Source organism: Ostrea edulis, chromosome 2 (genome assembly GCF_947568905.1).
Source record: "Ostrea edulis chromosome 2, xbOstEdul1.1, whole genome shotgun sequence".
NCBI lineage: Eukaryota > Metazoa > Mollusca > Bivalvia > Ostreida > Ostreidae > Ostrea > Ostrea edulis.
The window spans coordinates 37208807-37234672 of NC_079165.1; the positions used below are offsets into that span (position 1 = coordinate 37208807).

The 25866-nt window shown below is 35.8% G+C and overlaps 1 long non-coding RNA gene across 1 annotated transcript; it reads left to right on the top strand.

The window, feature by feature from the left end:
* The first annotated feature begins 445 nt into the window (after positions 1–445).
* LOC125681936 (uncharacterized) lies at positions 446–25630 on the top strand. The gene is made up of 2 exons (XR_007372367.2): positions 446–541; positions 24649–25630. It is a non-coding gene; the product is annotated as an uncharacterized LOC125681936 (long non-coding RNA).
* The last annotated feature ends 236 nt before the right edge of the window (positions 25631–25866 follow it).

The window sequence follows — 25866 nt, forward strand, 5'->3', positions numbered from 1 at the left end:
CCGCACAGTTAATATATTTGGAAGAGTCTGACAAGTGTGTAGAAGGGGAAAAAAAGACCAGAGTTCAAATTACTAGCATTAATTTTTAGCTGACTGTGTCAAATATTGTATTTCTATCACCATCATTAAATATGCAATACTTCTCATACAAAATAACGTTTTATTTTTTTTTAAATATTGAAACATGGGGAAGATTTTTAATGTTCTCCGAAAGATGGGGGTCATGAGCATTCCCAATGTTGTTTTGGTAATGCGATAGATTTACTGAATGTCCCGGGCCAGCCTGTCCCGAAACCACACAACTGTGCCCAAAGTTTATTGTTTGCAGGGCTGCAACTACCCTACATTCAGTGCCACCCCCCTTTCCCCCGCACAAGCATCAGAGGGTACATTTGCAAGGGAATTCTCATTTGCACAATTATGTCAACTTCCGTCCACCTTTCAGCGATTTTTTGCATTTGAGAAGCTGTAAACGATGTTTGACGGTTGATTACAGCCGATAAATGGACTTTATTTCCAGTTCACTATAACGATGCGAGAGGTAAGACCTTGACAGAGTTGCTTCTAAACGGTAAGTGTCTAATTATCATATTATATCGAACTTTTCGCCGAAATTTTTAAGCGATGTAGCTGGTAAAAAAGAAAACCAAGATGGCGGCGTGATATACATTTACCTTGTGAATATTATGTTTATAGGAAGACAATTGTTTTAGTATAGATACGTAGAACGTCGAGTGTCTGTGGGATTATTGATGTGACAACTACAGGACCCTGAACACCGAATGTTATATCAAGGAGTTTTGTATATTTTCTTTAAAAAATTAAAGTTTGAAAAAATTTATATATATATATATATATATATATATAATCTGGTTGTAAGTGTCGTTGGTCATTTTAGTGCTTTGTATAATTTTTTTGTATTTGACCTTGTATTCACAATATGGATCCGACACTTTATATATATATATATATATATATATATATATATATATATATATATATATATACATAATATATAGTCGCAGGTCGACTTTTGAGACACCAGACTGAAATCCAGACTCATATTTGAATAACATATTTTTTGTCAATGACAAGGTTGTGAAGGTGTTTCATGAGAATTTTTACATGACACCATGACGCTACATATCCGACTTGCTAGGGGTGGCCCGGGTCCATGTAAAGGTAGCTCAGAATCAGTGTAATTTTTGCAAAATATATATTAAGTATATTTGCCTTATCAATTGCGTTTGAGTGGGACATGGAATTGTCTTTAATTTAGTAGGGAGTTTAGTAACTCTCCACCACTTTCTTGGGGGGATATTTCTATCTATGAGGGAAGATAGCTTGTCGTTGTACTCGTCTCTAGGTTTCTTAATTTCATCAATGACAAAATTTCATAAATCTCTATATATTTTCCATTGACTAGGATTGTCTGTTTTGCTTTTGATGTGTTCTATTTCTCTTCCTCATCACCGTTCATAAACAATTAATCCCGTGACCTAATAGTACCTGTTTTCTTTTAGAAATATGATTATCGATATTTGAATTGAGTGTTGAGACCAAATTCGAATACATAATGATACATTAATTCAGTTGAATTAAATACTTCCTTATCCCATGCAGTTGATATCAAGGAAATCAGAACTGAGGACTTGATAGTCTGCATGATTGTAATCTAGTATTTCTCTTTGGTATGGATATCGCTTGAAGGCTATTAATTTAATCTCAACACTGATTACTGAATAAGAACTGCAAAATGGTGTTGAAATAGTGTGCCATAAAATAAGATTCAAGCCAATTATAAGGGCAATATAGTTGGTAGTAAAGTTTGTTGCATTTTTAACTTTCAGGGTATTTATAAGGTTTAGTCTTTAGAGTGACTGTTTTAACTTTCAGGATATTTATAAGGTTTAGTCTTCAGAGTGACTGTGTTAACTTTTAGGATATTTATAAGGTTTAGGTTTTAGAGTGACTGTTTAAAATGTTACTTTTTAATACCATGCTTACATTAAGGGTACCCAGCAAAACATCTGTTTGTTAGATTACATGTAGTATTTAATATCGTTTGAATATCTGATTGGAAATGATTTCAATATTCCACACTTGGTGGCTTATGTAGAACTCCTACCATGATTACTTTTTCTATCCATAATATATCATTATAAGAAAAATCAATATCTTTTCGATGTAAAAATTGTAAGTGGCTCCCAACTTTAATATCAACACCAAATCGGGTTCTATCTTTTCTTATAGGTGCATGGTATTCGGAATAGTAATTTCTTCATTACAAATTGAATCATCTAAATGAGCTTCACTAATTTCAAATATGTCATATTGAGATAATTTGGACAAGACAATATCTAATTTGGGAAATAGACTACATCGTCATGTGCTGTGATACCGGTACATGTAATACTAGGGGGATCAACAAAGATTAACTTCAATATCGGCACTTATTAGCAGGTTTAATTTAATACAACACACAGATGACTATTTGAAAAATAAAATATGCTTCTTAAATGCACAAAAAATGAGAAGAAAACAGTGCACAAACAATGAATTTGAAGCAACATGTAATGTAAAGTAATTTATATCAAACAAACAAAACAAAAACAAACAAACAAAAAACAACAAAACGGACTGACATGCCAGTTTGGGCAATGTTGACTTCATAATGGGAAACAAGAAATTATTGTTATGAACTGGTGTAACGAATTTTGATTGTCGTGCAAACGAAAAGGAGAAAACGGTTGAGGAATGGTTGGAAAAATTTAAGAAAATATGTTTCGGTAACTACTGAATAATATAGATAATTGAATTTTGACCATACCGTATTACTTGTAGTTCGAATTTTTAAACGTTTCTGGGAATCGGATTAACATCTGTTTTTAAAACGGGGTCAACGAAATGATTGCTTGTTGATTGTACTTAGATTCTGTTCCACCCCCCCCCCCAAAAAAATTAGTGTCAATAAACAATTTGTATTATGCTTTCTGGGACAAGTTCGTCAGATCCAGGTGTAATAGAATCAATAAATTAAATTTAAAAAGACACCTGTTCATCAATTTATATACAGTGCATAATGAAATTGTGATTTCTATATGCTTAAAATGAGATACATGTAATTTGATAACTTGAAATGTTTTTGCGCATTCAGAATTGTTAAGAACCTTATTTGTATGATTACATGAACAGAATCTCCCTTATCATATTTTTAAAAAAAATACGAATATTGCCTCATTTGTGGATTCAGAAGCCAGATTGTACCAAAAGCAACGTAGGAGTTAAGATCCTATTGACTTTTGATTACTTAACCTGAGGAGTATTTTCTTCCACCTACCAACTATGTAATAATCAAATTAACATCTTTGATTGAGTGAGACATCAAAATATATCTATGTAAACTGAAAATGATCTCTGAGTGTGTTCGTTACATGTATAAATACTTGTACAACAGACCTAGCTCTCATTTGACACTTTCCATATAAAACATTTTCCCTTGTTTAGGAGGATTCATAACTATAAGACAGTGAAACACGGGTATAGTGGACCTTCAGGTCCAGCGAAAAACGATTCGTTTTAACTAAACTTCGTTAAATCCTGTACAATTCTTGTTATTCTCCTTTCAAAAGGGAATGTGTGAATTCGTTATAAGTGTGTAACTGTAATAATCTGATCAATGTACATAAATTATCACAGAAAACATGTTTAATCTTAAGGAATACATATCAGCAACTTAGGTATATATCATGAATTCCTATATCGTTTTCATCTTAGCACTGTACTTTATAATCTTAATACTGAATGATAAATTATAATTTCCATATCTCTGAGGGAAGATCGTGATAATGATCGTTCTAACATAATTACCTAAAGCAGAATGTAGGCATACTTCAATTACATAAAGTAAGTAACACCTGTTGACTTATATTTATAGAATTTTTTGACACTATACACATATAAAGGCGTTGAAGTGAAGAAATTGTCAGCTTTGTGATTACTTCCCACAACTTCCTTTCTATTTGTTTAGTGAGTGAAGAAAACACTTCATTCAACAAAAGAACCTGCAATGTCCTCGGTTCTATTTTACCAATCTCCGACCTTCAGTTTCAAAATATGTTCTCAGACAATTTCTCTGACTATATCCCGAATCAACATCAGAGGATTATATCGCGTCTCTTGACACTATCATACCATGCTATCTATATTTTAATAGCATAATCATAATTTTTCCGAGCCCAAGAATACAAACTAGACCATATTTTTTTTTAAAATGTCATCATCATCTATCTCTTAAAACAATACACCGAGTGCAATGTATCCGTCTCCAATCTTTAACATTCTGGCATTTCTAGGGCGAGCTACATGTACATTTTTACACAGCTACTCTATGGAAAGCAAAACAAAGAGTCTTTCAGTTGGCATAAAGCAGATACGGTGAAATCTGGATTCACATTCTGCCATCTAGTTGAGCCAATCTTTTATTTATCAAAACTCACTGTCCCTACCGTCAGACAAATGTTGCCTTCCAAAACTGCTGGCCAGGCACATACATCCTTTTTCACCCAAAAGAATGTCATCTCTTCATCCCATCGTCTTCTAGTCATTCCAGCAGGGACCGTATCCCACTGCATCATGCTAATAGGTCCACCAGAGGAGCATATGACCAAGTCTACGACCAGCTACAGAAGGAAATTGGAGAAGTGGAAGAGAGGGAGAGAGTGAAAACGTACATCCCAGGATAGAACCCAACAAGTATGGGCCACCCAAGATTGGTCCTACACACAGCCAGTACTATGGAAACTGGTTTTGCCAATTCACTGTGGATGAAGAACATGACCGCTAGATGATACACTACGGCGAATGCGGCCAGTCGACAGGGGATACTTACTCCCCCTAGGCACCTGATTCCATCTTTGGTATATCCAGGGGATACACCAGCTGCAAGAAGAAAGCACCTCCCGCAGAGAGAACCAGCGGTACAAGAGGACTACACAAAAACCACATGGGGAACCAGCACAATTACACTACACAGCACCCACTAAAGGAACCAGCACAATTAAACTAAACAACAGCCACTAGAGGAACCAGCACAATTAAACTAAACAACAGCCACCAGAGGGACCAGCACAATTACACTACACAGCAGCCACCAGAGGGACCAGCACAATTACACTACACAGCACCCACTAGAGGAACCAGCACAATTAAACTAAACAACAGCCACTAGAGGAACCAGCACAATTACACTACACAGCAGCCACTAGAGGAACCAGCACAATTAAACTACACAGCAGCCACTAGAGGAACCAGCACAATTACACTACACAACAGCCACCAGAAGGACCAGCACAATTACACTACACAACAGCCACCAAAGGGACCAGCACAATTACACTACACAGCAGCCACTAGAGGAACCAGCACAATTAAACTAAACAACAGCCACCAGAGGAACCAGCACAATTACACTACACAGCACCCACAAGAGGAACCAACATAATTAAACTACACAGCAGCCACTAGAGGAATCAGCACAATTACACTACACAGCAGCCACTAGAGGAACCAGCACAATTAAACTACACAACAGCCACCAGAGGGACCAGCACAATTACACTACACAACAGCCACCAGAAGGACCAGCACAATTACACTACACAACAGCCACCAAAGGGACCAGCACAATTACACTACACAGCAGCCACTAGAGGAACCAGCACAATTAAACTACACAACAGCCACCAGAGGGACCAGCACAATTACACTACACAACAGCCACCAGAAGGACCAGCACAATTACACTACACAACAGCCACCAAAGGGACCAGCACAATTACACTACACAGCACCCACTAGAGGAACCAGCACAATTAAACTAAACAACAGCCACCAGAGGGACCAGCACAATTACACTATACAACAGCCACCAGAGGGACCAGCACAATTACACTATACACAGCAGCCACTAGAAGATAAAGCACAATTACACTATACAGCACCCACTAGAGGGACCAGCACATCTACACTATACAGCAACTACCAGAGGAACCAGCACAATTACACTACACAGCAGCCACCAGAGGGACCAGCAAAATTACACTACACAACAGCCACCAGAGGAACCAGCACAATTACACTACACAGCACCTACTAGGGGAACCAGCACAATTAAACTAAACAACAGCCACCAGAGGAACCAGCACAATTACACTACACAGCACCCACAAGAGGAACCAACATAATTAAACTACACAGCAGCCACTAGAGGAATCAGCACAATTAAACTACACAGCAGCCACTAGAGGAATCAGCACAATTACACTACACAGCACCCACTAGAGGAACCAACACAATTACACTACACAGCAGCCACCAGCACAATTACACTATACAACAGTCACCAGAGGGACCAGCACAATTACACTACACAGCAGCCACTAGAAGATAAAGCACAATTACACTATACAGCACCCACTAGAGGGACCAGCACATCTACACTATACAGCAACTACCAGAGGAACCAGCACAATTACACTACACAGCACCCACCAGAAGGACCAGCAGTACAAATAGACTACATAACAATACATATCCTTTAGAAATATTGAAAACCACTAATAAAGTTTTAATGCTCCCTAGATTTATTTTGCATTCATTTCAAGGTCCCAAACCTTTTCTATGGAAGTGCCTCCCGTTGGATCTTCGTGTCGAGGGCTCATTAGCTTTTTAAAAAACAAACTTAAAACATGGCTTTTTAAACTTGCATTTAATCTGTTATTGGGTATTTATGTATACAGTTATTTAAAAAAAACCACCTCAGTTTTAGTATCATTTTATGCCTTTTTCTATGTATTTATTGTTCTTTGTTTTTATTGTTTTACATGTAAAGCGCTTTAGGGTAATCTTAATTAGGTAAAGCGCGATATAAATGTATAATAGTAATAATAATAATAAAACAAAAAAAGTATCGCAGCATGTTTGTATGGGATATGGAAAAGGTTAAGAAAATACGTCTGAGTGAATTAACAATAAATAAGGAAATGTCCTTGGCAACTAAATTAAAAGAACAGATTTGAATGCAAATCGAACCGTCAACATTGAAAAACGAACGATCACCGACGCTCATCAATGTAAATGTAAAGCGAAACAGGCATTTTCCGGATTAACGTCAGGTAGCGAGTAAGTCATTGATATACATATATCCACACCATTTGACCCAAGTAAAGTGACAATTCGGTCTAGGCTTCACGGTCCAACATTTTGGACTATTCGACCCAATGACAAAATTCTTCCCAAGACTTCGTCCCATCAAATATACTAACTTCATGTTATCTAATCTGCTTTTATAACTACCGGGAGAATTTCCATGCCTACTTCATAATGATCAAATCTAACCAAAGGTATTTACGAGCTATTTGTTAACCGATTTTCCCGATAATTATTAAGAAGACACAAACTTCTTCTTTGGGACCGAAAAAAAAGGATATTACTGTTTGGTCCGACTGACAAATCAGCACAACTTTAATCTCGTTTTCCTGAAATGATACAGTACAATATCACTATACCACAGTGATTATCAGACCCAAAACAGTTATGAAATAACCACCTAAATATTTCACTTGGTGAGACATTAATGGAAAACTACTTGTCAATCAAGTTGAAAAATAAATAATACGGTTCGGTTTGATTGACGTGTTTGCTTGAATGCTGCCTAATTTGTTTTGGTATCAGTTAACATATTGGTCGCCATACTTTTTTATTTCCCTGCGAGGGCAAATCATGAAATAAGCAGTTGATGATATACATGAAAAAATGAAGATAATGAACAGCGATCAATCCAATAACTCCAATAAAGAATATAAAATTGAGAGAAGGGCAAACACGGATCCCTGGAAATACCAAAGGTGGGACCAGGTGTCCAGAATTAGTATTCCCTGTTGACCGGTCACAGCCGCTCAGAACTGTATATCTTGATCAGATAAATGGAGTAATCCGAAAAACAATCGGTATGAATGAAAGGTCCAACAATTTGTATGACACATGCCAGACAGCATTCGACCTAATGACATGTTGTATATACGAATTAGACCATTATAATAACCATAGAATTTGTGAAATGCTGACTTTAAATGAGAATGTTAAAACCTCTGTAACATCAACTTGTCTGTCTCTATTTAGAATTAATCATATGCAGAACATGTTCTAGTGGATCGAATAATATAAGAGACATAAACACCATATACTGGTAATAATGAATGATAGAGAAGCTGAAGTCAATTTGTTTGTCATAAAGATGAATTGTTAGTTTTCCGCTAACGTCTATGTTCAATAAAATATCCAAATATGAAGCAGATGTGGAAGACTCTGTGATGTCTTTTATTTTGTTTTAACTGTATGCTTATCGCTCAGGGCCGTAGCAGTGAGGGTTCTTCATCGTGTCAACGCCTGCTCCGTTTTTAAGATCATATTCGAAAGACCCGTGATTTTCACTTCTAAATGCCGAGCGTTTGGCAAAGAAGCAATCACTACCCATTTTAATGTCTTAGGTTTGACGCCATTGCACGAGTGGGGCTCGAACTCACGACCCTCGGTTACGAAGCTACTGAGCTACAGCAACCGGTTTAATACGTCTGATGTTTCTCCTTGAAAGCAGTTATTAATATTTTTGTGAGGAGTGACAATAGGGACTTGGAAGAACTTTTACTGGATCCTGCAATGTACAGATGGATTGTTTAAAGAAGTTTTGGGATGTACATGTAGTATAGGTATGGTAACTGATATTCATCCGTTCCATTCACTGGGACATCAAACAAGTGTTTTAAACTGAAACACGATTTTGAAGAATTTTATCTTTTGAAAGGGAACTTGGAGAAGAGGTTGGATTGCCAGATGTGGAATTAAAACTAGTTTAACGCTCTTCTAAAATACATTTGTGATAATGCGCCTTACAAAGATATTATGTTGTTACAAGCTTTGTCAGATGAAACCAGACTAGTATATATTCTTTATATATCCTATATCTAATTCTTTTATCACTTCTGATTTACTAAACACAAGAGGACAGAGATAGATTACATGCATGCATTCACAAATTTGAAATCAAAAGTAATCTGATATACTAGCGTTTGTTTTTCACTTCAAAAGTCTTAAAATTAAGAAATATTCGCAATGATACAATTACAAGTTTCTTTTATGCTGCGGAGTGGGTTTTTTTTTTGGGGGGGGGGTGTCTTTTTTAATTTAATTTTTTTTTATTTGGTGGTCGTTGGTGATCATAGAAAACCAGTATACGAGCATGCAAGAGAAATTAAAGATACCAAATAGTCAAACAAAATGTAGTCTTGTATCAATGCCTAAACCTTAGAAATGATTGTCACGGTATATTCCAATGATACCAGTAAAATTGACAAGCATGATAAAATTAAGCTATAAATAACTATCCGAGTATTTCGAAATGACAATCAAAATTACACAACAATAACGATTCTCATTATACATATGTAATAAGCATTGAAATCTCATGTATTAATTTGATAGATTGTTAAAAGCGTATCTATCAAGCAACACAAAACGGTTAAAATAGAATTCAATTTCGAAGCTCTCACACAGTTATGCGCTCAATTTGAACTCACAAAATCACACCCTACACCAATTTGTTTGAATGTAAATGATGAGTTATAATGATTAATTACAAGATAAATTCAAAGAAGTTTAATCATGTTAATTCATTCAACATGTTTCACCAGAGAGTGCAATCTCTACCCAGAGTTGTCGTTCCTTGCTTTCACTTACCCAGAGTTGTCGTTCCTTGCTTTCACTTACACCTCTGTTAACGTCTCAAAATAAGCAATGTTATTCCACATGTAAATCCACTTTTTACGGCTAATAAAACTAAGAACTATTTTATAAAATATCTGGAAAATGTAGGACAAGCAACTATTTGTATATTTTTTTCCATTACTATATATTCTTCATGTACCTATCAATAGGCCTGGTGCAATAGAACTACCCAATATCTACGTTTCAACCCAAATCAGTGCTTCTTGTGTCACAAATAGACTTGACATCTGCTCAATATTTATTTATTTACGTATATTTTTGTAACTGAAGTCAAAACCATACTTTATTTGAGCATACGTGCCATTTTACAAAAATCTTGTAAAACCCTTGAGACGTTAACAGAGGTGTAAGGAACGATAACTCTGGGTAGAGACTGTAGAGAGTGGTGTATATTTGAAGTACCCCTAAATAAGGTCGGTGAATGATGATAATCATACATTAATTGTATATTTTTAAAAAAAAATTAAAAGCCTTATTAGATAACAAAATACACAATGATTTAGTTGATATATTTGATGGATCGAACTTTTTTGATCAAAATTTTACTATATTGCATTGTCGTTACATGTTATTCAAAGAATGTTTGTTTCCATTTGTTTTGGTGACTGTTTGATTGCCATTCATTTTACAATTTTCTTCCTAAGTTGTATGTTTGTGTTGTTTATTCTTCATTTCGCAGACATATATTTCCACCTTTTTCGCTGCCCATAGAATAGTGTTCATTTTATTACGCGAGATCTGCCGAGAGTTTTGTGATATTACATGTAAAGAAAAATTTCGAAAATATTAATATTTTGAGAAAATAAATGTATTATATAAATATATTGCAAAGAAAATTTAAATATGATTTCCCGCCAGATACACAACTACAATCCTGTCATAAATAAAACGAGAGTCGTTGATGTGCAGTTTATGAGTATAACCAGGGACCTATGTACTAAGTATATAGGTCCCTGATATAACAAGACATGCCGTGGTTGTTCCCGTGAATCATGTCTCCATTTACAAAAGAGAAAAGAGTGTAGAAAATTGCACCTCTCCCCTCAGAATCGTTGAATAAGAATTGAGTAAGATGTATCTATCACATCTACATGCGACCAACACAATGCCAAACCATTAGACTGGTCCCCACCAACACCAAATCATTAGACTGGTCCCTACAAACACAATGCCAAATCATTAGACTGGTCCCCACCAACACACATACCAAACCATTAGACTGGTCCACACCGACACACACCAAACCTTTGGACTGGTCAACACCAACACACTCACCAAACCATTAGACTAGTCCCCACCAACACACATACCAAACCATTAGACTAGTCCCCACCAACACACACTCCAAAATACCCACAAAATCTTTTGAATCGATATCTGCTCATTTTATGCGTGGGTTTTCACCCATACAGTGGTGTAAACTTCTATTCATTGTGTCGTAACCGAAAGAAAGCATTAAATTTGCATGTATTAAGTAATTTTTAGAACTAAACGAGATGACTTTCTAAAATACATGGGGACCCTATTTCTTCATAAAATGAATATTTTCACACAATAGGCAGTGTCTATTTTAACCTTATTCTTAAAATTGGACCAATTATATATCAAAAACATCAGCCCCTAATATAAACCATAGTATGATTACGTCCATCTGTCGTGGAAATACCAGGTGTAGCCTATTTCTATCTTTTTAAATGGAAAATTATTTCGCTATGATTGTAGATTAACCCTTTTTCTTACATGTACATGTTTGTGTCTGAGGAGTCACATTGTACATCACTCATGAAGACACTAATGCAAAGAACAGTTCAAATTAAATATCAGGTCTTTTCCAATATCATAAATTTTGATGTTAAAGAGCAAATTACAACGATTTTTTCAAGTGTTGGACATGGTATTACAAGTAGCAATTGGACCCAACGCTGCATTTAATTTCGTTTGTATTCCCAATTTCTGTTATACACTGCAAGGATTCAGATACGAGTAGCAGTTTGATATGATGCTTCAGACACGTACATCCTTTCTTTTAAGCACGTATTCAAAATCTGGGTGATAGGAATCGGATTTGTAAGCATTTCAAATTAATACTTGAAAGCAAAATGCCTTTCTGTCGACACTGTCTTCAATAGAAATTTAAAAAGGCAATATTAATTTGTCGCATTCTCAGTCGATGAAATCTTTATGGGCTCCCTGATGGCATTTTTATTGCCACCAAAATCTTCCATAATGATCTGAAAATAACTTGAAATTGAGTCGCGTTTCGCGATGATTAAAAAAAAACCTTCCTGATGGGTAGATTTTCATAGAGATTATCGGAGAACAATTATTCGCCTCCTAAAATACATACATAGCTTATAAAACGTTTAACATTTTTTGTGCATGATAAAAATAGCAAAATCTTTAATGCAAGGAAATGATCCCTGTAAATATCTAATACTCCATTCGATATGACTAGTGTTTACGTCAACACTATCAAAACTTTAAAGAATGCGATTGAAATGCAAATTACCCGGATGTTAATCATGGGATTATCATTATGAATTATATACAATATATTATAGTAGATCATGTCAAAGAAAATACTAGACCAATGTTCTTAATAAAATGTTGCTGATCAGGTTAACCAACTTGAGTGTTTCCGTTTTCTTTTTACCATAAAAAGTAAATCATAGAGGTGTTCGTATATATAAGATTTTTTGTTAATTGCATGTAGATGATATGCTAATACTATTAGATTACAATATTCTAGTCTTGAATTCCCATTCATTTTCTTTTAAATGGACAAAAATCCCACTTTTCTTTATATATACACATGTACATGTATGTTAATTTTTTGGATGCATGGAAAAAGTGTTTACAGCACATGCGGTTTGTGGTTTTTGTTCTGTAAACCTGCCTTGAAAGCTGAAACGGATATTGTTGACAATTTTGAAAGTACATGTAAGAACTTGGTGACGTCACACTCCTCATGAAAACAGGAATCGGTGTGAGAGCTAAACTTTGTTTTCATTACTGTAGTTCAGAGAAATAGAAGATCATTTAATGTCAGGGCTATAATAAAAGTATCCACCAGATAGAACAATCGTGCAATTCTTGAGGCGAATCAATTATATCCCCATTCTATTTGAAACATTTTTATTTTATCATTTTACTAGTATTTGGAAACGCGTGATGTCCTTAATGTGAACAATTCCATTTCTACCGAGGAGACTTTATTTTACGTACGTTAAAAAAACCGTATACATGTACTTCTGAAGTATAACTTCTTTTAAAAAAATCTACTCAGTACAGACGAAAAGAAAAAGGATAGTGAACTTCAATACTTGACCTGTGACCCCTTTAATTGAGAAAGAAACACTGAAAGCAACGGGGTCGTCAAAAGAATCAAGAACCCTTCTCACAGATTTCGACAAATTAGGGTTCCCGTTTTCAGGTTAATGAAAAACAATTAATTTATTGAGAAGAATTTATTAATCACGAAATGAAAATTAACATACTCGATCCTGAATATTTAAGGTTTTATCACGATTTTCTATTATGTTTTAACGATGTGAATTATTTTGTTCTAGATGTAAAAGTCTTTGGTTGACTTGCCTAGGTTATTTGGAAGATAAAACTGAAACTGTTATGATACTATTTCGAAGTCGCAGCGTAAAGCTGAATCCCCACTGCGGCACTTAGAGACCGGTCTCTCCTACAATACAGACCGAGGTCCCGTAGGCGTGGTATATTAAAGATTCATGACTGCTTCTGTGAAAGTCAGTTCCACAGATTCTAAATTTGAAGAACTGCACCCAAAGCACGAAATAAGTGAATAACAAACAAACAAGAAATTCTCCCTTCACGTGTCGATCGCTATCAGAGTTATAGTTTTTCAGAACTAATGTTTTTATTGATACAAAACTCGACATCTATCTATTTCTTTTTATGCACTATAAATTATTAAATACTAGTATGATTATATTAGTATGCTTTCTATTGCGCAACTTCGGGAGATTTATCACATGGACCCAAAATAAAATGCATGTATCCTCTTTGGATGCATCCACGCACTTCACCTCCATGTATATACACGAAAGTTAAATTAAATAATTTTCGTGGATTGGCAGGGCCACTACGGGCTAAGTAGAGTGGCTGATTTGTATCATTTTACAAATTGTCGTGTTTTCGTTATTTTGAGGCGAAAAGAAGCTAATCTTATCACTTAGTCGGGGTTTTTTTCTTCATAATTTGGGGACGAAAAGTAGCTAAATATCGTTATGTCGTCTTTTCGCCTTGAAATAACAGATAGACGATAAAGTGTAAAATGGCATAAATCAGCCACCATACCTAGCACCTAGGCTAGCCGCTACGATCTTGAACGCAGCCCCGATGTCTTGCTTGTCGTAAGAGGTGACTAAATGGGGGCGGTTCTTCGGATGAGACTGCAAAAAACAAAAACAAAAAAACGAGGTCTCGTGTCACAGCACTGGCAGCAGGTGTGGCACGATAAAGATCCCTCCCTGCTCAAAGGCCGTAAGCGCCGATCATCAATCCACTAAATAATTCAAGTTCCTGAAACACAACTACAAGTACGAAAGAGTAATGTGTCTGCATGACCCACGTGTTTCAGAACATAGACATGTGGTGCATACCCATGGTACCATCTGATTTGTCTGAATGAACACAAGAAAGCAAACAGTTTCCGTTACAGAATCGTGACGTCATCACAATGCAAAAGACTTAAAAGTGTTTGCAAATAAAGCCATGAAAAAGTCAAACGCAATGAAAATGGCCCATTGTCTACAGCCGTCGCCAACGTAATTGATATGCGTCATGATATGCTTCATTACATACTGGTATACTTCATCAAGTCCAGTTGTGTGGGTTACATGTCCTCTCTAGTTTCTAAAAGCTGAAATACTTTATAATTTGAATACTTGTTCTCCAGCGAGCGGGGGAACCCACCGTCACACTAGTAGCTGATGCAACAGAGATTCAGTGAAATATTATGCACTTCCTTAATTCTGAAGTACTTTTCTGTAAAATATTATCATGTTTCTTCCTGCACGTAAAAAGTTTTTGAAAACACATGGTAAAGTGAAAGTTACAAGAATAAAAACATTCTTTATCAGATGACCTTGTACAATGTACATGTAGGACATCTTAACGCATTACTGTCCGGTTAGTAACGATAGAAACAGTAAGTTTGTATGACATTGTATATTGTTTTACATCCCATTCCAGAATTTTCACTCGTGTAAAGACCTCACCAGCTTTTAGATGAAGCGCCACAAATTCTGACTTATGCAGGGCCCAAGCAGAGAGGTTTTTTATCGTTCCAACGCCTATATCGTGACATGAAACTTCCGTTTGTAAGGTCACATCCGTAAAACCCATGGTTTTCATTTCCACTGCCGGTCGCTTGATTGAGGAAAGTTCACAACGTACATGTATTTCCTTCTGGGAGAGATCACAAGTCTACTTCAATGAGCCCTTTCTTCTGCTTTCTTCTGTATAAAAATTCGCTGATGGCTTGATCCTGTGTTTTGCAGTTTAGTTACATGATCATGTACTTTGCTGTTTAAGTAAGTGGTCATGTATTTCGCTGATTGATTGATTGATTGTTTAACGTCCTTCTCGAGAATTTTTCACTCATATGGAGACGTCACCAAGACAGGTGAAGGTCTTCAAATTTAGGCTTTTGCACGGCGCTTACGGCCATTGAGCAAGGAGGGATTAGCGTACCACAACTACCTGTGACACAGGACATCCATTTTTAAGGTCATCTCCGAAGACCCCTGACTTTCACACCTGATACCGAGCGTTTGGCGATGGAACTGTCATTACATGTTTTAACGACTTGGGTCTGCCGCGGCCGGGATTCGAACCCCGGCCTTCCACATGCGGGGCGAACGCTCTTACCTCTAGACCACCTCGGCGGTATTTTGCTGAGTAATCACTTGCTACTGTATTTCGCATAATAAGTACATGATTATGTATTTTGCTGTTCGCGTGTACATGAACATGTATTTCACTGTTTAAGTACATGAACATGTAATCCTATATCTCATTGTTTTAAGTACGTAAACATGTATTTCGTTGTTTAAGTACATACACATTAATTTCGTTGTCTAGGTACATGAACATGTAAATTGTGTTATGTTGTATAAGTACATGGACAAAAAGTGTATTTCGCCGTACATGAACATATACATGTATGCATGTGAATGATATTTGATATTTACATTTCGAATGTTTTTGTCTTCGATATATTTACCAATTGTAATGATTGTCATTTCATTATGAATGTAATGAAGACATGAACAATGGGTATGAATATTATTAGTTACACCGTCAGTTTGGGACGTAATATGGAGTCATCCAGGGTGTGAAATGGAAATCCGTATTAGGCGAGGCGAAGTATCTAAACAAAATGGTAAATATAGTACGTCTATTTACCAGCTGGGAATTCCGACAAAATGAAACAAATCAGTTACATTTTTGGACAAATTTTTCACATATTTTCCATGCAAAAGGACACGAATGACGTGTCCCTTGGTCACATGACCATCATGCTTAGTGGCGCGTCCTCTGGTCACAAGCGCAAGTTACGGCCACTACTTTATTATTGCATACCTCCCAGTTTCCATGCAGTTATAATTACTCCGAATGACTTTTAAGTTTATTCAAATACTTATAGCTTAGTCTAGAAGGGTTTGAAATACTTCCCAAAACCTTTGAAAGTAATGAGTGACTTCCTGTTCCGTTATGTGTCAATGGTTGTTATTTTTGTCAGGAAGTCGAAAAAAGGTCTAGCTACCTGTATATAGCGATCCTTTCTTTTTATCTAATCAAAACATGCAGTTGGGTTTCAATTACAGTGTAATTTCGATGTATTTTACTACATGTACCTGTGAACAATTTTAAGTTGAGGAAATTCAAACTTTTCGAGAGGTTTTCAAAAGGTATGGAGGAGTAGAGCGCAAAAGTAGTCACCCCGTGTGGAGCGCAGGTGGTCACTCCGTGTGGAGCAATGTGAGATTTGGTTACCAAGTCGGGAGGTGAAACACAGTCATGGAAAGTATTACTATGCAACGTGAAGATAACGAACAGTGATCAATTTCATAACTCCTACAAGCAATACAAAATAGATAGTTGGGCAAACACGGACCCCTGGACACACCATAGGCGGGATCAGGTGCCTAGGAGGAGTAAGCATCCCCTATATAATATACTTAGCTGCAATGGATTTTTCAAGAAAAGATGCAGCTGTAACACGTTAAAAACACTTACTGTATAATTACAGTTTAATGTATTTTATCTTAAGAACATTATATCTTATTTGCTTTCAAAATATACAAATTTGAAATGTCCTTACAGAAAATGCTCATTACACAGATATGTAGATTTCACATTCTCTGTTTAGGAGTTGAAAAGTTAAGGAGGTATGCTACACCAGAGAAATTTGATGTTGATGAAAAGTGGAGGATATGTACAACAATATTTTGAAGTTGAAAATCTTCAAATTTACTTTATTTTGTTAAAAAATACAGTTTTAGTAAAAGGTAATCTGAAAAAAATTTAAAACCCCTGTTGGACTCGAACCTGTGACCTACAGTTCAGCAATCGGTATTCTTTTTCTTTTCTCCTTTTAGCAGTCGGTATTCTAACCTACTGAGCTACTCGGCTAGGTATTCAAATGGAAAAGGAAAAGTCAAATATTGCTGATATCAATTTTTTCATCCATGTTTTTAAAGGAAGTCAGCCATTATGACGATGTAGAGTACTACCTTAATTTAAAATTATGAAGCTGGTAGATTTCCTCTGATTCAATCGTCATCCAACTATGTTATATTTTGAGTCTCTGGTTATCCTTGCCCAGGATAAAAATGGAAACATCATTGAAAATGTCCGAAAAGGGTTATCTCCCCTTGAGGGATAAGTGGGGCTGGAATTTAGATTATACTGAACTCGGAATAAAAAAAAAGTGATAAAGATATCACCGATGTTTTAAAGTTGCCTTCACAAAGTAGCACAAAAATGGTATTGTCCTAATTCTCATACGGAAAACCCCATGTATTTCGTTATACTTATCAAACTCATGAATGCGAGTCATGTGTTCTTGATGCTAAGATCTAGAACCATTAATATTAAATATGGTGAACGAGAGGAGGATATTCATGAGTTGTGAACGGCAATGGGGAAACCCGATCAGATGAAAACGACTGGTATTGTTCACACATTACTTTCTAGATTCCGCGTCCAAGAAAGTATACATTCAAATGCCGTTAATGTGGATAGTTGCTGACGTGGTATTGTGCAATTTTACATGGAAATCCTAGTCTTCCGTTGTGGGATTGCGCGAAAATAACCAGAAATCGACAAACTTAGGTGTATCACCCCCTAGTTGTGGGGTGAACTGACAACTGTGTGAAAATCAATGTTTAGACTAGACATGAAAAATTTGGGCCACCCAATTCACAATGTCAACAAATATGAAACTGATAACTTTATTTTGACGAGGAGTCATAAACGCTTTTAGAATTGATCGCCAGTCTTCAATGATATGCCTACTGTTTGATCCCGTGAACTTTTGTTGAGATTAACTAAATGCTTGCGGTTTTTCTTATGACACTGTAATGGTTCCTTAATTGCACCATTACAAAACGCAACGATTTAATGAAAATTCAGGGTGAAAAAATAAAAACACTACAATTACAAATGTAGGTGCTAGCATTGTTACTTCGGAAATCGACCTGGCCACAGCATTTATTAAAGATATAAATCATTATTGGCTCGGGGGGGGGGGGGGATATAGAAATCATAAAAGTAGATAAAACAGAATTTCAGGCGAGCATAAATATACTCGGTATATATGTACATGTAGGTGAAGTTTTTGTTCATCAGAAGAAAGTATAGATCGACTGAGAAAGGCTAAACGGTATGAATTCTGTATGATCTAACTTACTTTTCTGTCACGGGAAAAGCTCCAATTTGAGGATCCTCAATCAAATTGTTCAATAATGGTATAGTATATTATGTAAGAAAAAAGCTACCAGCACACTCTAATTGAAATTCGAGTCGTTTTGCTCAACAACAAAACTTCCACGAAAACTTTTGATTTTCTGCTCTGACAATATCTCATTTGGCTCCATTTGATATTTACAAAGTGTATATATTGTGAATATCCACAGATTCATCTTAACCTGACCATATTTACATTTGTAAATCATCAATAAGAACGTATTAGTCTGCAACATATCGGAAATCGTACACAATGCTAACTCTATGAGGAGCCCGCACGACGTACAATATTGTAGGATTTTTTTATTTTTATTTTTTTTTTTTTTTTTTTTTTTTTAGATTTAAGCACTAAAATATCATATCGTTGACCCATTCGTTACTTTAAACGGAACAGCCAATAGACCCTTTGGCCTTGACGACGCTCCGTATTTGGTGCAACCGGATCGAACTAGTTTGCAACAAATATATATTCATTGTCGCTGATGAAAGCAATTTCAAACTAAATATAAGATAAAAGATTCGGTGAATGTAAATATATAGCAGTAGTTAACTTTATATCCCGAGCTACACGTCGTTCTTGAGAGCACTTTGATAATGTAATATTAAATACTGTTATTATAACTACTTACATATGTAGCACTGAGGTATTATGTGCAGATGGATTTCGCAATTTGCTCAGAGCACAAAGTTTTATTAGTTGTCCTCCAGTTTACGTCATTTTGGACACTAACCATGTGGACATATTCGAGAAAGATTTTAAATATATTAAGAATCAATGCTACACAGAAAATGTTTTATCTCAAGTATTTTAATCATGTTCCGTGACACACTTTTAAATCATTGATGAGTTTTTGTGTTTTTTTTGGGTGGTTTTTTTTTTGCAATTGTAAATAATTTGATACAATTTTGCTTATGATACACACGGTGATTGCTCACGAATACCATGTCACATATAGATGTTGTGGGAGTCATTATGATTGATAGTTAAGGCCTAATAGACCCCTCCAATTATTGTTGGGGGAATTCACCACCACCAGTAACAGATCCGTGATCGTTTCACGCTGTTAATGCACTGTGGGGGTTGAGTGTAGTATAAGCGATTAACAAAACTATTCCTCTATTTACAAATAGTTTATTTCATTCTTCCACAATTGCCATCTTCTCGCTTTTACGAGATTCTATTTATCACATTTCCGATGCTTGTTTATCATCAAGGCAAATTGCCTTCATTTTTCTGAAAGATTATGTGATTGTGTAAGTAGAGAAAAATGCACAGACATTCTCCCCCACGGCAAATGGTTTGATAAAATGAATTGTACAAAGTTCCTATTGCCTCTCTGGGGAGCGTAACATAGATAAGAATCCAGCTCCCCGCATTCACATCATATACCAGGGAAATTCCCTGCAAATAAATATTTTTATTGCATTCTTTATTACCTGATGGTAGTCAGAACACGGGGAAGAAATACTACATACATGTGTATCCAGTCATATTAAAGTGTCCTCTTAAAAGTCAATACTTTACCTTACATTACTCTCTCTCTCTCTCTCTCTCTCTCTCTCTCTCTCTCGTGTACAAAAACTACGGCAAATTGGATTTCATTCAAATTGTTACACACGATTGGGTGCAAGAGCGGTAAATTTGTACATTGTCCACCGAGCTGTCGTATTTTTAGGTGATCAATGTTTTTCGTGACCGTGATCAGATGTCGTTTTTTACCTCTACTCAGAAACTACATGGCCAAATCACACCCAAACTGCTGTACTACATTGTTTGGGGGTAGGGAAACAGAATTATAAATTATGTGGTCCCTTAAAATTATTCCACTTTGCTCTTGGGCATGGATGCATAGTTATGCTGATTGCTGACCATGAAAGCCTCAAACAACCAAACATATTGAAATTCACAGTCCCAGGGTTAGGGGTTCAAGCCCAAGGATGGGGCTACATAAAACACAGTGGAAATACATCATGTGTTTAAACCTCCTTTTCTTAACTAGAAAACGAACATGGTGGATAATTATATAGAACATGAAAGCCCGTACCACAATTCTGAAATCCATGCCAGGGATTAAACATGCATGGCGGATTTAAGGGGGCGTAGCCAGCCCCCCTAAATTTTTTTCAAATCATCGGTCTCGAAATATAGTTTGAAATGTAAAAGCCTCGTCGTTTATGTTTCAAAAACATTTCTTGACCTCGAGGGTTATCCAGCAACATCCACGAAAATGCGAACTTTATTTATAAAATATACAACACTTCTTATTCAGGTTACCGTTAAGGCCCACGGGCCTCTATTCTATTAGGTATCGCAATCGGTTGATCTATCAGCTTACAATTTTCTCTAATAGTCACGAAGAGTAAGCAAAACGTGGATAGTTGTTAATGATTATTGTAAGCTTTTGACACCAATTCTCTTATCAATATCGAGAAAAGCATTACAATTAACAGAACTGCAGCAAAGGAGTGGAGCTAAGCCTTTCGTGGGATTGTTTTTGGTGGGTGCCCGGACTTGCTACAGACAGACATGGTAATGGCAACGTTGACAGACTTTTACCTCCTTCTGGGATTATTATTTTTTTATGTCGAAAATGCGTAAAATCGTTTGTTTTCAAGGCCACCATAACGGAAGTAAAGGAAAACTAACCAAATTATTTATTTTTGCATTATTGAAGCAGTGTCATCTCAGAATTACGATCGTGTGTTAAAGAGACGTGTTCATGCATCATAAATCATTTACAATTTCTCTGGTTTCCGGTTCCAAAATAAGCCATCAAGATGTATCTATGCACATGTATGTAATTTATATTCCTTGTAACATTTTTTTTAAATTCTAGTCAGCGGGTAATGAAAATGAATAAATTTTGTTTAACCACAAAGCTTGTTGAATACTGCATGTAGTTAAATATATGCAGAATTCTACAGGCTTTGTGGTTAGACCAAATTCACTCCGTCTCGTTACCCGCTGACCAGAATCTTTATATGTGCAGTGAAAGCAAGTTCCATCGCTGTAGTGTCAGAATGTAAGCAATTTGATCATTATAATTTGAAAAGATTTATGTTTTATGGAGCTCCATTTTGGATGAAATTAAAACGTTTTTAATTGTACAAGCAATGCTCTTAGACGTGTGAAATTCGTTTGCCCTTGAGATTGATTAAACGGAATGTAGACAATGAAAGATATTATATTCTGGAATATTTCATTCCGTACAACAGAAGGAATAAATTCTTCCACCAACAAGGGCAAAGTTCGCAAAGGCTAATGAATACTTTGTATTATTAGCTTAATAAATTGTTAATATCAATTGGGATTCAACTTTGTTAGTGGCGGATACAGTGGGAGTGGTAAATAGAATCGCTTTCCAATTCCGTTGTCATAGACACAGTTCTTCACGGCCATCATGGATACGTGTATTTAACATTGCTATTTTCCATAATTCATCAATACAAAGTAATTGAGACATGAACATTGCTAATATAGATATTCATATTGGTAACTTCTATTCTAACAAAAACAAAAAACCAAACATCGAAACTCGAAGGGAAATAAGCTTTTCAGCGTTAAAACAAATGTATCTGATATATATTTTGAATCTATCACCCAGGATTAGTAAAACACCCCCAGATACAGACATTGAGAGATTTAGAACTATATCAGAGAATATTTCTGTGACATAAAGTAGGTAACTTGGATATGAAGGCATGTAAAAGCTGTTTTAATGTGCCCGGAAATCCCCTAAATTATCTGTCTACATATGTTTAGATTTGCCAACTTTCGGCATGTATGGTGATGTGGACACGCGGAAATCAAACGAGGAAAATCGTTACACAAAAACTGAATAGCCGATAGTTTAACGAGTGCTTCTTACAGTGCGATGGGTCATTTTTAAAAATATAATTCAATCACTTTTATATTAAGTGTCAGTCAAATTAAATAAAATCTGACAAAGATACAGAACAGGAATAGAAATAATATTAAAAGAGGCCATTGACTGTGCTGATAATCGCTTAGTGGATCAAAGTGACTTAAACAGCTGTTGTACTTTATGTGGGAAAAGGGTCCTCTGAATAATTAACTAATTAATCATCGGATCGGTAACTAGCCATAATACTGTTTGGTATTAAATATTTCTTAAGGGTCATGGATATGCAAGGGTCATTGGATTGTAAGTGCATACATAGTTTAAATTTTTGAAATATTCAACAGGCGTCTTATTTAATATGACATTGCATTACATTCGCGTATTAGGTTGAGCACGGATGAATCAAATTCCAGAGACCCTTAATCAATAAAATGCAGTTGATACTTAAACCACAAATGGAAGTGCTCTAGAAATGAGAGATCAGTGTATTACCACACCAAAACAACAATTCCTCATCTTGTCCTGAAGATGCGACTAAGCACATTAGGTCATTTCAAAGCAATGTCTTCAATGGTGTCTCGGTGTATATGAGGCATAGCTATTAAATGTCAAAAAACAATTCCACTTTTAAAATATTTTTAGCATTACATCAATTCTGAATTGGAGTACAACATATATTAATGTTTTTTGGTATATTTTTCGAAGTTATCATATTCATTTTTAAAGTGATTAATGTAGAACCACGTGACAGTGGTACGGCACGTTTCGATAGCGTATTTCTAAACCTTATTCTAAAAGCTTACTTCGATACATACACTCTATTACTAGGACGGGTGACAAAAAATTTCATTACATTTAATAGAGCTAGAGGGCGAAAAGCAATAAATACTTCTTTGGTTAAGAGGTTCAAATAGCTTTAATTAACAGTTGTTCTTAATTCCTTCGTGATCCAAAAAGACTTAAAGACGATTTTTATTCGAACGTCTAGACTTTTGGATAGAATAACTTTGGTGGAATTATAAAATTCAATAAGGAATGATTATAAGCTTAAAATGCATGACAGATGTAATTGTTCACTGCAGGTTTTTGTGATGCATGTACATGCACATGAATTCAATCTAATAAGTATTAACAAAACTGATCTGTTTGCATTTGGCATGGAATTCAATTACTCAATATATACACAAAGATGTAAATTAGGATAATACATCATTATTAAAAAACATAATTTATCTAGTCATTTAACCTTAATATTCATAAATCCAAAGCCCACGAGGTTTTTTTTTTTTTGGAGGGGGTGATCGATTATTTCATTTATTCATTTCATTTTTCCTAATTTCGAGAGATTAATTTTACATGTATACCGTATTTGGTCAGGTTTATCCGATGCACATCCACCTACAATTGCCGCGAATTGAACCATCCCAGGGTAAACTTCCGCCAAATTGTAAAGTGCCTATAATAACCATTCTTATATTCACCGAACTGTGCCGTATTGTTGCTCCGGATATCTTATCAAAAACGTCCTACTTAAAACACTTAAGAAAGATATGTATCCCTTATGAATTACGCCTTAGCATGCTCCCAGCGATACATTTTATTGTTGACAATAACACCATACATGGTAGAGTAATTCCTTAGCAGGTATCAAGTAAAATCTAGCTTAGTCTGAGAAAGACAGGAAATATTTAATATCCAGATTCTTCCATCCTGTACATTTTAATCCATATATTCAGGTATTGCAATAATGTTCCGGAAAGTCACCTGTTACTACGATAGAATATACAAACACAAGCGTAAACGCATTCGGAACAGGCACGCGCAAAGCGATATATGATTTCATTCATAGGCTGGGCCTTATCGATTCGGCTTCCGATTGGTTGGTTCTCATGAATGAAATGAACATGATGTAAGACGCTTAGACATTCTATTTTAGGTGATGTAGATTTTACACCACAGATAGTATATAAGGACCCAATCGAGCCATGGATCTTCAGTTTATCAGACACGCTACAAGCAAACAGAAGAGAAGACTTGAAACTCAAGCGAATTTTGCAGTGACTTATAACTCCTATTACAAAGGGAAAACTTTACCAGAAGTTTATATTTTAATTCCTTGGAAAATACTCTGCTGATTTAAAAAGAAAAAGAAAAGAAGATGGCCATTGTTTTACCAAAAGAATTCCAGATTGATTGCGTCTTGGAAAGCTATCAAGAACGGGAGACCGGGCTCGGTGTCTCAACGAAGCTGAACAGCTTCAAAAGCAACATCTCAAGTTTGGCTCTAGTGCCACCGCAGAGCATCTTAAACGTCTCCGACGTCCAGCAGTCGCATATTCTCCCCCCAAGGAGGTAAAAGATGAAAAGACTTGAACTTGAAAGAATGTGTTCATCACAGCCGGTGTCCAAAGTTCTCCAACAATGGAAAACGGTGCTGAGACTACGTGTTCATCTTCGAGTAAGAGAAACCAGTTTGCGGGAAGATATTGTGACTCAATGCCTAAAAACTTGGTTTCTGTTGTTTCGGAAACGACTCGGACATGAATTCCAGTGAATCTCAAGAGAACATTCTCGTTTATTTATTTTTTCTGTATTTAATTAACTTATTTATTATTATTTATTCCAAGCATTTCAATGAAAGCCACTTTTTATTAGCATTTATACATAAGTGATGTTTTACAATGTTTATTTATGAACTTTTGCCATGGATGTCCCGTAGCTACACAATGAACTCAGATCTTCAAAGAAACACAGAGTTGACCGGACATATGAATAGGGAAGAAGAAAAAGAAACGTAGAATTGGTGCGGTCAGAAATGTGACAATGTCTTCAGAATTTCTAGTCAGTGTTTCACCTCATTTATAACATTGCTCAATGTGTAGTCTGATGTTGTTGTTTTACAGATGAATATCTATTTATGTATTTATTTTTATATACATTGTTAAGTTTTGTGCAAAAAAATAAATCCAATGGAAAAAAAAATCCAAAGTCATTTTATTTTATATACATGCAAAAAAAACTCCACTGGGGTCAAAGCTTATGATCTGTTCATGGAATTATGTCAGGAGCCAAAGTGTACAAGGATATTTTTTTTATAAGTACGTCTGCGCAAAAATTTGGTACATCATAGTGTATCATTACACGGTTATCGGGT